The following is a 14,669-nucleotide window of genomic DNA, read 5'->3' as shown; positions in this document are numbered from 1 at the left end:
AAGGTTTCTTAACAGTATTGGGAGTAATGGCTGAATGAGGAGGATCTATGAAATATCCCCCCAAAAAATGATCATCTGTAAAATGACCAATGTCAATAAAACATTTATAAGTCAGTGGTAATTTTTCACTATTCTCATTATATCGGTGTAATTGTGACCGCACATGTCTGCTACTGTGACACAAAAAAGGGATGAACAAAGGGGCACATGAGCCTCTCAAGGAACTTTAGGTCTACAAGCATGCACTGAGGTATACGGCTACCAAACGAAGGCTGGAGCTTCTGTGCTGGGATACGCATTGATGTAACTCAGCTGAAGCCAATTAAACTCCTCTACAATCTGCACCAGAAGATGCATCTCTCTCCCGTGTTTTGCTAATGAGAAGAGAGAAGTCTTTCTAAAATTATCCTTGTTAAAATTAAGTTTCCTCATTTAGGTTCTCCTATACAGGGAGAAGGTGTTTGATGGAGTGGAATGGAAAATCTCACGGAAAAGGGGGCAGTCGGTGGATTTCAAACCAGTTTATGCACATTAGCTGAACTTAGACCTTGGCCTCAGAAGCAGTAGGAAAACAAGAATATTGCAGGGACTGTGAGCAGAGGAAAGAGCTGTGTCTCATATGGAAGCATCTCAGTCCTTTGAGCATGGCAAAGGCATTATTGACTGCATTTTAGGAGGTGTATTCAGTGGTCACCTTTGTCTGTGCCCTTCAGAAAGACTGCTGAGCTTTTGTCACACCCCTGGAAATGTGGTCAGGAAACACCTGAAGGGAGGCAATAAAGGGACCTCTATCAAAGGAGGCTCGTTGTGCCAAATGCCCATTGCAGTCAATAGCGTTACTTGCCTGCTTAATGTTAAACATGCGCTAAAGTGCTTTGCTGGAAAGAGGCCAGATGGCTCAATGCTTTACAAAACCAAGCTCTAAATGAAGCTTCTCTTGGGTTTGGCCATCCTTCAGCATGGTCCTCTTTAGCCTTGTCACACTGCGGCTCTCCAGAGACCGAATGCAGACCTGTTCCTCATTTATGTTGGTTCAGAAATGACCCGGCCTCTTCGTTCTTGTGATCTTTGGTTCTCTAGAAATTCCTAAAATAAACAGATGCAAGTAATGAATTTGTTAGGAGAATATTAAATTTGGGCTATTTTGGCTTCTGAGCCCAGAGTTAGACACTGTAGAGGCTGCATTGCAAATACAGTTGTTGGGCGCTGCTGTTCCCTCTGCAGTGTGCTGGGTCAGGCTCCTCAGAAGATGAATTTCAAAAGGAGATGGCATTTGGAGCAGAAAGCTCCCAATGTGTAGATAATGCAAAACGGGGGTGCTTCCAGGCCTGGACACAGAAATCTTCATTTTTGGACTTGGATTAGCATAATTTCTTGAGCCGAGGAGGTCTCTATTTCTTGCAAGAGCTGAACACATGTCAATTTTCTCTTTTTAAAACATATCTTGTGATGTAGCCCATCCTCCTGTCTTTCACTCCCCAGCCCGCCTGGGCTGTAGGAGTCTTCCAGTCAACGTGTGTGCCAAGGCAAACCCATGTCTTTTATGAAATGACCCCAAAGATAGGGGCAGAGCAATGTGTGTTCCATCCTCCTGCAGAGTCAGTGCAAGCAAAGGATCCCGGTCTCAGGGGCAGAGAGAAGCACTTAAAGCCAACAAGGTATAAGAAAGTACCCCACAGCAGGGTACTGACCTGGGACTGACAAGCCAGGGGTATTCCCGGGGTTTGTTTCATGTAAAATGTATAAAAGGTGGTGAGCACTTACAGTCATCCCAGAACTTTCCTTTTTCAGACAGGTACGCTAACTGCCAAGCTCAATTTTTATGAACACGCTTTGTTACGTTGCTTTTTCAGAGCCTAAGCAAACAGAGTCGCTGGGTTACTTTCATTCGGATCTCAGCTGATGAACTTCAGCAAGGCTGTGGTCGAGGTGACGCTGAGCGTGAAATCCTGTTCCCAGCCCAAAGATAAGATTTCAGGAGTTCAATTGCAGGCGAAAGGAAATGAGTCCCTTGCCCAACATTTTGTACTCAGAGAAAAGAAGGGTTAAATAAAAGCTTGTTTGCAACTGAAATAAAAAAAAAAAAAAAAAAAAAAAAAACAAAAACGTTATTGTTTCTTACTTCACAACCCTGTTCTTTAATTTCTAACCCTATTGCTAGGGTGTTTCAGACCGGGGCTGTCTGACTACGAAGATAAGGATAGATGTGACGACTGGTCTGTACACGGTGATATATACTTTATTGTCAAGCTGGGTGCTGTGTGAAGTCAATAAACCTCGTAGCTATTGATCACGCTGAAAAAGGAAATTAATGCGGACATGGCTTGTTTTTGCAATATGATAGGTATGTCTGCACATCGTCACCTGACAGCCTCGAGCTGTTTGTGCTTCTTTGAGTTGGTTGGGATGCAGCCATCCAAAATGTGGGTAAATGCTAAAAATCAGCGGTGACCTTTGAGAAACTTCAGAGTCATAATCAAAATGTTGAGATAGGCATCTGGGAAGTGACCTACAGGATCTTTTTTGATCAAGACGGCATATTAATCAGAGCTAGAATAAGCACAGTGAGAAGTGCTCCACAACTTACCCTATCTGTCCATTTGAGCTCTGCTTCAAAATATCTACGAAGAGACCCAGGTCCACATGATCTGTGAGTCTGATCCCCTTCTTTTCAGGTCTTCACCCTTTCTTTGGCAGTCAGTAGGTGGAAACTGCTCCCTGTTATTATGGTCCTCTCTGTGTCACTCTTCAATAAGCCGTCCTCAGGACTGTCACCCAGGAGAGCACCAGCCTCACGCCTGGCAAGAGGGGGCATATGGAAAAGCAGGTGGGGTAGCACCAGTTCGCTCACCAAGGGCTTTTCGTTCCCAAACCCCAGCCCAGCTCCTCTGACCTGCTGGTGAATCAGCAGGTCCCCTCCTGTAGTCAAGACATTTAGATGGATGGAAGGAAACTCTCCCTCTATTACCATTTATATCAAGCAAATTGTAGGAGATGCACGGTTTTCATGAGTTTGAAAGATTCAGCCCGTGTGTTTTCATTTCTGTTTTCATTTAATATGTGAGGCTTTGCAGTGCGGCTCTTGAGTGCTGTTTAGAAGAAAGTGCTGCTGCGACGGGGCTGTTTCCAGCACACAAGCTGGGCATCTCAAAGTAGTTTAAGGCTACCTGAAACTCTGCTGCACTGGGGGTCTAAGTAGATGCAGAACGTCCAAAGTTCATTAATTCATATTTGTACCGCTCATAATTGTAAGTCATGGCAGTATTCTACTCCCACCAAGTCTCATACAGATGAGTATTTTTACTCATAAGCAGATCTATAGATACCAAAGTCAGCCGGGGCCATAAGGTTTGCAAGGGACTTCCCTTACTTCACTCAGTATGCTTTTCTTACAAATGTTACAGATACTATAATAAAGTTCCGTGCTGCTTTTACACTTTGGTACCTTCCTCCAGTAATCCGTCACCAGCCATGTCAGGGAAAAACCCACAAAACTTCATCAGGTGGAAGCGGTTTGTTTTTCAAAGGAAGAAATTTCCCCTGAACCACAGTGCATTATGAATTTTCCAGCCCTAGTAGATCGACAGAATGATATTTGAGTCACAGTGAGAAATGGAGTTGCATGGTTGGATGAAAGCAGTAAAAACAATCAAGTGCCTTGCTGAGCATGTGGTGTTGCTCCTCTGCTTTGCTCCATCTCTCCAGGAATTACTGTCAGTTTTGCTGCCTCAAATGAAGGAAGACACTTTGGAAAACCACTGAGCAGAAAAGTCCTAGCTCTGCATAGTTTTCTGGGCTTCTTTGGTAGGTACTTTAGATGCAAAAAATTCTTCTTCCATTCTTTCAGTCTACTACCTTGCAATTTCGGGCTGGTATCACACAATCCGTAGATAACCAGCACATACACACCCAAACCGAACCCACAAAACCAAGTGGATGTACCATTGCTGGCCTTTTGCTTGCTGGTGCCTACAGCAGTGGATACGGCATTAGCAAAGCCAGCAGTAATAAAGGACACGGTGACTGCTCCTCGCAGCCTCCCTGCCGTCACGAGGTGGGAACCGTGATCCCTTTTATCTGCTCTCACAGCCCTGACAAGTCTCAGGCCTGCAGTGGTTCTCCGCAGACGTGTGCATGTCCCATAGCCTGTCCTGCCCTTGGACGACCACACACTTGTCAGAGATAGGAAATATGAGCCATCAGGGTTTGGGGTTTTCGGAGCAGGTAACCTGCTTCGCAGTGCAGCCTGTGGCTTCATGAAGTGCCGCAGACAGGGGAGTAGGACTGGAGTCGTCAAGTGCAGATAATTCTCATTTACAACCTTTGTAGCAAGCTTTAATCTTTTCTAAACAGCTCTCTATGGCTCCAAAGGGACACATCTGAATGGCCCTAATAGGTTGTCATCATTTCACTAATGGGGGTTTAGCGCCTGACTTATGGACAGAGACCTAATTCCACTTCTCATCGCTGCTTTGCAGAGAGTGGTCCTGCTTCACCTTTCCCCCTTCCCATGTCCCTCTGCCACTAAGTATGATTACCCTGACATTAGGAAGGACTTCAGATGACGAACCCAATTCACTTCCACAGTTTAACTAAGCAGAGGACTTTGACCATCAAAGCTTTTAGTAGAGAAGGATGGGAGGAGAATTAAAATCTTTCCATGACCAGATCCATGCAGTATTTTTGTTAATTTGCTTTGGTACTACTCCAGATGCATATGAAAGCCATATACAATGTGATGTCCAACATCTCATTAGGAGCAGACATGCAATGCCAGGAAGACAATGGGAGGAAAAAGCTCTATTTTTAAAGCCCACTGAGTGGCTGCTATATGCAGAGGCTTGAGAGAGAGAGTGGACTGAGCGCTTGGGTAGGTCTCCCTTGAAAATCTGCTCCCTATTCCCTGCAGGTCATAAATAGCTGGAAATCTTTCATTGACATAGTCTCCAGGAGAGCACATCTGCTGCAGGATCCCTTAGGGCTGTGTGGCTAACACTGGGCCAGTGAAGACAGTCCTTTGTCTCAGACCGCCTTGTTGGTAGCTCCCAAACTACCTGCATGAGGGATTGTATCCCATTCCTCCATAGATGCTTTGAGGAAGGTGTTGGAAGGTTGGGGCTGAGCGTTCTTTCTAATGGTGAGGATATAGGTGAGACAGAGTCAGTGTGTTCTCAGGATTGCGCAATGAAAGGTGGACAAATGTTACTGAACAAAAGCTGGAACAAAAAAAGGTCTAATTTGTCACCAGAAAAAAATTCTTCTCCATAAGAGTGGTTAAACACTGAAGGAGGATGCCCAAAGAGGCTCTGTAAACTCCATCCCTGGGGAATTTTCAGAATTCAGTTGGACAAAAAGCCCTGAGCAATCTGACCCAATTCAGAAGTTAGACCTGCTTTGTGCAAGAGATTGTACTATGGACTTCCTGAGGTCAGTTCAATCTGTATTATTCACTGAGGCTATGGCTCCATGGGTGGTTCAGAAACTGGGCTACCAATATTAACACATTCAGAATTACGGAACATTTGATATTAGCCTAGTCTGTTAAAATCACCCTAAACTTTGGATAGATCTTATATATATAGCTTAATTATAAATCTAAAACTCAAAATAAACAAATAAACCAAACTCATTCAAAGATTAAATTAATTAATTCCTTCTCTATGTCCATCTGGGAAGAAGAAGATCTAACTCCGATAGTGTACGGTACCCCAGCCTCTATCCATGCAGTATATCAGGATGCAATTACAAGCAAGGAATCATTTGTTGGCAGTAGATCTTCATATTCAGTCATTTTCCTGGAGTCTCCTAGGGTTTCAGTTCAGAATTTTTCTTCTTGGTCCTTAACCTATTCAGCAAGTAGGTCCAGCACTTCCCACTCCAAGCTTGTGGTTGCCCTCCCTTAGGAAATGACCGTGTTCCTTTGGGCAGATTAGATCCTACAGACTTCAGAAAAACCTGATGAGGACTCACCCCCATTCTCCTAGGAAGTGATGTAAATATCTCAGTGCAAACCTTTTCTGTGCATGATAATTCATTCCAAGATGTGAATACACAACAGCACTCAATCCAGACATAAACAAGGAATTACACTGTGCTGCTCATTGCTGACTCTCATTTAAAGCAGGTCATAGTGATAATAAAATAATTAGAGGTCATATGGGTTAGGCACAACTGAGCCCAGTTTAGTCCCCAAACCTATCTTTTGATTACTCCTCAATTTAGAGGATCTGACTTATCCCTTATGCAAAAGTTGGAACTACATTGCATTTCTAGTCAATAAAAGAGAGAAAAGATGGGGCTGTTACAAAGGTTAGTAAATGAAAAGGCTGAGGGTGTTAGTCACTGTTTAAACGGCAGCACGGTGCTCAGCATGGACTAATTGACCTAGTTTTTCAGCATCACGTGAGACACTAAATTACCCTAGAAAGTGTGCCCTGACCTCACACCTTCTGCTGGAAGAGAAGTCCTACCTCAGACCCACATCCTGGCCCGAATTCACCAGGGGGTCTTACGAGAGTGTAAAACATATTAACGTTAAACAGTGCTAATGCACATATGTTAACCCAACAGTGGGGATCAGCTGTTGAAACGTGAGTCCAGAACACCAGGCGTAATTGCCAAGTCCTGCCTGTGCCTCCAATTACCCCAGGTCAAACCATTCCCCAGGCTTCCACCTGTAATTTTGTCTCAGGTTTCCCAGCTATGTCTTTTGCAACAGAAATGTGAGAGGTTAAAATCATATAATCATAGAATAGTTTGGGTTAGAGCGGACCTTAAAGATCATCTATTTCCAACCCTGTGCCCTGGGCAGGGACACCTCCCACTAGACCAGGCTGCTCAAAGCCCCATCCAGCCTGGCCTTGAACACCTCCAGGGATGGGGCAGCCACAGCTTCTCTGGGCAACCTGGGCCAGTGTCTCACCACCCTCACAGTAAAGAATTTCTTCCTAATATCTCATCTAAATCTCCCCTCTTCCAGTTTGAAACCATTACCCCTTGTCCTATCACTCCACTTCCTGATAAAGAGTCCCTCCCCATCTCTCCTGGAGCTCCTTTAGGTACTGGAAGGGGCTCTAAGGTCTCCCTGGAGCCTTCTCTTCTCCAGGCTGAACAAGCCCAACTCTCTCAGCCTGTCCTCACAGCGGAGGCTCTCCAGCCCTCTGAGCATCTTCATGGCCTCCTCTGGACCTGCTCCAACAGGTCCATGTCCTTCCTGTGCTGAGGACTCCAGAGCTGCACGCAGTACTCCAGGTTACTACCCTGTGGAAGAGGCAGGGGAACCGGCTCAGGGAAGCTGTAGTTATCCAGCATCCACCATACAAGCTGAAATTGTTCTTTCTCCCCGTTACATGACCCTGTAGCTTTAGCTCACTGATGGCATGTTTTTCAACTCTACGTGCCGTGGAGTGTTGTGTTCGATTGCTGGGAAAGCGCATCCATTTTCTTTAATACCCCATACACATAACACATGTATCAGTAAAGAATGCAATTTCACCGTAAAATCTATGTGTTTCATTATGTGCTCCATATGATCTATATATTCCATCACGGAATGTTGCCCTCTGCTTGCTACTTTATGTTACATTTCTCATGGGGTTACCTTGACTTTCATGTGGCTTATACTAGGGTTTTTTTTATACTCACATAACCTTTTAAGATATACATGGGTTTTGTTACAGGTACAAAAAGAGTTAGGTTCCCGTATTGTAGATTTTATTAGTGCTCACAGAGAGGTCTCATTACCCTGAAAGAAACAATAATACCTCCTTTAAGGCAAGACTTTATCTTTTCAATGGCCGTATATGTTCCTATTGTCTGCAGAGTAATTTTTTTTTCTTTTGGTACTAAAATGGGAAATGTGCAGAGGAAAAATGGTCTGTTCTTTATTGACTTCACACAGCCTTTTCCAAATCATTTCAAGGGATGTAAACCGTTGCAAAGGCAGACTTCACACTGAGGGTGGGAGCAGCACTTCAGTCAGCCGGCAGTCCTGAGACTCTGCTGCTGAAAAATCAATTCTGGTCCATTGGAGTCAAAAGCCTACAATGGTATAAATGAGGGAAGCCACTGACCTATTTTCTTAGCACAACTTTTGTAAGACAACTAATTAATTGGCTCATGGACGCCCTTTGAAATTGCAGCCCGCTGTTTTCCATCACCTTGTCCCCGTTTTAGACTGTTACACCACCACCAAAGTCACACCAGTCAAAATAGGAGCAATGAAGTGCCGAAGCGCTGTCGTCAAGTCCACGACACAGGCTCGGATGTGGTGGCCAAGAAGAGGCACAATGTCCTTGGCATTGCGTAAAGGTGTGACCAAACTCCATTTCTGCAGCAGGCTGCTCTGTGCTTGGAGTAACGTCGTGCATGGGGTAACGAAAGGCGACTCACACACAAAATGTGTGTGGTAGCGGGCAGCCCCTTATTACAAGGAGCTCATAAGCGATCTTTCTGTCTGGCACATGGTTTTGGGGAGCAAAACCATTCCAGCCAGAGTGGGATTGCAATGCAGGAAGATGGCAAGGTGTTTGAACCCATGTTGCATAGACATTGTGCATGTTATATCTACCCTGGTAGTTTTTAGAACTTTTCTTAGCAGAGATGAGAGCCCCACCATGATCTTCAATCAGCAGCTTTGCTCAGTTTGTAGTCACTGGATGGAGAGACACATCCAGAGGGCAATCCAGATCTAAGGCAAGATTAATTTTCTCTTGGAACTGTCTCAAGAGGCAGCAGACCTCACGGGTGTTAAGTAAATGTCATTAATCAAGTGAGATGATTCTGAGCCACTTTCCTCAAAGTCAAACATGGACCACGGGGTAAAAATAGAGACTCAGAGCAGGAGTTTTCAATCTATCTCTTGACAGCAAAGGGTGGAATACATGTTATCTAATGCAGACATCTACATTGCATCTGGATTTTGGGTGCCAGTGAAGCCATTCTTCTAAATTAAGAGTCCACATAACAGTTGGTGAAGGGAAAACATGTAAAATAAAATCCTGTTTGGCTCTTTGATCTCTGCCTCCCTTCTTTTTTAGGATTCCTATCCCGTGCAGGCTCTTTCTTAGGCCAACAGGACCAAGCTGTGTGATGAGTGGTCTGGGCTCTGTCGTACAATGTCTAACGCCTGAAGCCAGATTCATGAGGAAGGCAAAGCACGCTTAATTCTTATCTGTCCAACACATTTATTGTGTGACTTCCATCAAGTCTTCGTTATGCTTTCCATGCCTCAATCCCCTGCTAGTATAGTAGGAATTATATTTCTCAAACTCAGAGGATTGTTTTAGGATAGAAGAAGTAATATTTGTGAGATGTTCAAGTATCATACTGAGAAGCTCCACAAAGGTTGTATGGAAAGATTTCTATTTTCAGTGTTGATTTTATTTGCAGTCGAGGCATAAATACACTGAATTTCATACACTGAATAGAAAAGCTGTGAAGAAATGGAAAACTGCACACTAAGAGCACATTTTTTAAAAGATAGTGAGAGTGCATGTGTGAAACAGGGCAGAGTTAGGATTAACCAAGTTATCATCATTTTGTCATTTATTAACTCCTGAGCTCAGTGTTAAGCTTTTCTGCCCTGGTAAGGGGAAGACTTTCACCAGGAATATTAATAAGAAACACAGTTTATTGTCTCTTTATTTATGTGCAACTCCTATCAATTTTAATGGGACTCAGTTAAACAAATACAGGAAGGAAATGAGGAACGGGAAGGGAAAGAGGGAGAGGAAGGGACAAAGAGAAGAGAAAAGGAAAGAGAGGGGGAAGGAATTTTGTTATTTGGATATTAATTTCCAGTCATGGAATTTAAACACTGAACCGCGTGATTTTCCCTTGCCTTTCAGCTGTTACCCTCCCTGCACAACCACAGAAACATTGCTGTTCTCGTAAGATCTTTTATGCACAGTTCATAGAATCCATCTACTGGAGAAGATGGAGAAACAGAAGCAAAGCTTTTAGATTAAGAACAGGATTCACATCTCCAGGATGATTCTTCCCCTCAAGAAGAGTTCATCCCTGAAAAACATTCATAAGCAAAATACTGCAAGCAGTTTAAAGTCCATATTGCCAAAAATACCTTTTGTATTAAATTCCTATCATGTGTTTACAAAACCTCTGCCCCTACTAGATAATAAGAGATTACAAATTACAAATGAATGCAGCTGTATTTCATTATTAATTGTAACATGTTCCCAAGCTGTTAAGTCTCATGGTCTGCTGATCATGCCTGACCCACAAATGGAAGTATGCGGCGCAATAAAATTTCGCACACTCCCGGTGTCCTTTCTAATTAGCGAATGAGTCATGCCCTATATCTGCAGAGCGGAACCGCGCTTCCTTTTTCTAAGAGCATCTATAGATCGGCGTGCAGATGTCAATTCAGACTGTGCGGCACATCACAATTTTGGAAGGATCAGCAGATTGGGAGCGAAGTTTTACGCCAAAGCTGTGGGCACCTCCAGGAGCCTGCTTTTGGAGCTGGCTCCTGCAAAATCTGGTTTGGGATTTGATTATTTTTTTTTTTATATTAGGTACACTTGGGAGGTTTGGGTGAGCCTGAGCACAGACTCACTCTGTGCTTGTCCTTTTGCTTGTGTGTGTGACAGCAAAGTGTCCTTCAGCCGGGAGCGGGGAGGCTGTTTCCAAGGGTATTGTCAGAACATCACCACATGGTGTACACAATTGGTTGTGATGTACAAATCGCTGCTCCAGCTAAAGGGCTCTTTGCTGACAGCGAGACTTGCTCTGCGACTGAACGGACTCACTGCCAAACAGCTCCACTGTGCAGGAAAAAGAATAGGCTGGTTTAAATGAGGTCATTAAGTCACTTGGCCAAATTCCTACCCCAGGCATTTATCCTATATGTCTTCTCCAATTCTGTAGCACAACTGTTAATTGAAAGCTGGATTTTGCCTGAGAGTAGTGCAAATCTCACCCCTCCAAGCTCTCTGAACCACAAAGGAACTTGTCTAAAATGCCGATGGAGGCCAAAGTGACCCTTTTCCCATACCCTGAGGCATTGCCTAAATGCCCCAGCATAGACTTATCTCCCTAGACAACACAAGGCACGGGCAGTTGGGAATCTCCCATTAAGTTACTCCAGCAAAAGCCCAATTGCCTTCTGTTGCAAAGCCTTCCAGATGGGTTTCACCTGATATCTGATCAGAAGGGACGATGTATCTCTGACCAGCTGGCTGTCCTTCCTTCCTCTACAGCTGGCTGAATCACCCTCTCAGCCCACCACCGAGATTAGAGGAGAGTGATGAGGGCACAGCAGAAAGGGAAAATAGCCCTAGGTGATGGATTTACTCCAACCTCATCTGATTTGTTGGACAACAGAAGCTAAATTTTCCAAGTTTGCCCAAGAAAGGGACAATTCTTCAGAGTAACATCAGCTGAATGCAAACACCACCACTCCACCGGGCAACCAGACTTTGCTGTGGGCCATTCCTCTGACATCCAAACTCTGTGAGAGTACATGAAGTGCCTTTTTCTGAGCAGAGGTGTAGGACCACACAGCAGCTTCATATTTTGGCCAAATGGATGGTTTGTTAATCCTGAAACCTTCATGCAAGTTCAAAGAGCTCAGCTCTTTTGCTCTGAAGGTACTTGACTCTATCACCCCCGTGTCAGCCCACAGACTTAATTACCACAGAAATACACATATTGGCACACTGGGGCATGCAAAGAGAAATGGAAATTAAGATATCTAGGATTTTAATGGCACTAGCATAGATTAAAATGTAATTTTTCCATCAGTCTTTTTTTTCCTGCTTTATTTTGTTCTAACAGATCTCCTATAAAATTCCATCTTAATCTAGTCATGTATCTCTCTCAGTTCAGTAAAATTCCCTGGTGGAATTATTATCCCCATTATTGTCAGGAAGTGCAGGCTGAAAGAATTGGAATGAAAGAAAAACACACAGAATGCATGCATGAGGCTGAAGGGAGCTCTCACGTGAGGTTGCCGAGTGCTGACCTCACAGTGATGGGCCACAAATACAGCACAAGCCACAGAGCATCGTGTAGCCTGCGCAATTTCCGTGGTTGTTGGATGGACAGACGGGACAGCAAGGTCTTGCTGTGGAAGGAGGAAATTTGGGGTCTCCACTCACCTGAGTCACTCTCTGTTGTTGCTCTTTTCTTTTTACTTTTCTTTCTGTTGCTCTCATCTCAGAACTTCCTGAGAATGGTCTGATTCATATAAATATATATAAAATGCCTTTGAAAGTCATCTCTACATGACTTGCTTAGGGCCGTATGTAAGGAGTGACCCCACATCAGTCCACATCTCATTGTAAGTCAGAGCTTCCCAGGGGATCTTCTTAATGCCACTGGTGAAAAAAAGGAAAATCCACAAATGTTTTCATAGTTTCACATGACAGATTAAAATGCTTTACCAAGACACACAAGTAGGATGGCTAACCATTTTCTCATTCTCACACAATAACAAGTTACCTGACAGTAGCGGAGTACAGCTGGTTCCCAGAATGAAGAAGGACAGACACAGCAAAACCAGAGTTAATTACACTGAGGTAGATCTAGGGCTGCAGCAATTTAGGTCTGCCAAATTTAAAAAGCCAGCTCTCAAAACATGTGCCTGGAAGTAACCATTTCTTGATGCTTCTGCCAGATAGATAGAAAAAAACAACCAAAACCCCCTCCACTAACACCCCACTCACAAACTGGGGACACCAGGTTCAGCACATAGGAGCTCTGGAGGACGGATAATTCCCCCCAGATACTCATGTTTTAATCCCACAAGAATTTTACAGAGTGGGACAACGTGCAGAATTTGGTATGAACTTGAAAGATCCTTTCAGAAATACATCGTTAATGTAAGGAGGCTTCCCAAGGCTACAGGACAGAGAGAGTAGCCCCAGCCATCTTCTGATAACTGGTAGTGGTTAATGAGACAAGTCCATTAATAAGTCCATTATTCCCCATTCAGAAATTTTTGTACAGCATCAAAGGGATGCAAAGATGTCTCAGGTACCTCTCTCAGACCTAAGAGGACCTTCTACTCTCGGTCCTGGTTGAAGGTGTGATTTTGTGTAGGGAAGGCTTGCATGGAGTCACTGCTGAAGCCGCAATTCAATCAGACTCCTAACTAAAGGCTAAATGTGGTTGAAATTAATTCCCCTTTCGAAAAGAGGTTGACATGACTTCCTCATTTTTCTAATGAAATAATAACACTGCCACATCCCATCAGGAGCTGTGAGGCATAATAAGCATTTTAAGGTACTTGGTTATTCTGGCAACCAGAATCACCTGTGTGCAAGAAATAAGCATCATGCATACCCCTTCAGAAATAGAAAGAGGAGCTTCATATCACAAAATCACAGACCTACGGGACAATTTAGGTTGAAGGGCCCTTGGGAGGTCTCTAGGTCTCCGGTAGAAAGGGGTGGGGGGGAACTTCCTAATTAGATCACGCTGCTCAGGGCTGCGACCAGTTGAGTTTCGAAAGTCTCCGAGAACTTTCTTCCAACCAGCATGTGACCCTTGCACCTCTGAGAGGAGTCTGGCTTCGTCTTCTGTATAAGCCCCTCGAAGTATCAGAAAGCTGCTGTCAAACCCTCTATTTGGCTCTCTCCAGTTTACTAATAAATGCTTACCTTGGTGTAGAAATGCAAGGTTTCTAGACCCATCCAAGACATCACACTTCGGAACTGCTTTGTGTGCTTGAGAGGTAGTTTAAGTGAGTTCATCAGCTTCCAAATTTATTAGCTATATATGTCTCCTTTTTAATCTTCTTAAGTCACGTAATTTGGACACCTGGCTTTACAGATGGTCAGACAGTAAAAGTATAAAAAAATCCTAATACATCTGTTTAAACATTTGCAAAATAGTGTCTCCTTAAAACTTACAGCATATGCAGCCTATTGCTAATATTCCTAATTTATAATAGTTCCCAAAGGCACCACACAGTCATGGGGTGATGTTTTCTGGGTGCTGCACTTCCCTGTTGGAGGAAATCAAGTTGTCTCAAAGAGCTCAGCCCAAGGAGTTTGCAAACTATGCTACAAAAATTGCAGGAGAGGAAGGAGAGACACAGAAGAGGGAAATGGAATATCTTGCTCACAGAAATTGTCAACTGAAGAGCCAGAAATAAGACTCAAGTCTTCAGACTTGCTGATCACTCTTCTATATGCCTCCTCTTTTCAGTTTGCCCACCTTCTAGGTTTTATTGGGACATCTGTTAAATGACACTTATGTAAGTCCTCTGAAGTCTTCAGCTTTTGTAAGAATTATGAAACATGAAGTGTCCATCTCTGGCTTAAACCATTAAACCCCTTATTTTTTCTCTCTCCATTATGTATGTTTGTGCTGTGGTTTCCTTCCTAGTGCAAGGGCTGATGCTGAATACCATAATGCTAAATTCATGTATAGTGGATAGGGAAAGCACGTTCTTGGGTTAATTTTATACACATAAATAAAGGCAATATTGCTGACCTTCAAAATCACAGAATCACAGAATCACAGAATCTTCAGAGTTGGAAGGGACCTCTAGAGATCATCTAGTCCAAGTCCCCTGCTAGAGCAGGATTGTCCAGAGCACATCCCTCAGGGCTGCATCCAGGCGGGTCTTGAAAATCTCCAGAGAAGGGGACTCCACAACCTCCCTGGGCAGCCTGTTCCAGTGCTCTGTCACCCTCACTGTA

The sequence above is a fragment of the Chroicocephalus ridibundus genome, chromosome 1 (genome assembly GCF_963924245.1).
Source record: "Chroicocephalus ridibundus chromosome 1, bChrRid1.1, whole genome shotgun sequence".
NCBI classification, from domain to species: Eukaryota; Metazoa; Chordata; class Aves; order Charadriiformes; family Laridae; genus Chroicocephalus; species Chroicocephalus ridibundus.
Note: the sequence above shows the minus strand (reverse complement) of the source record.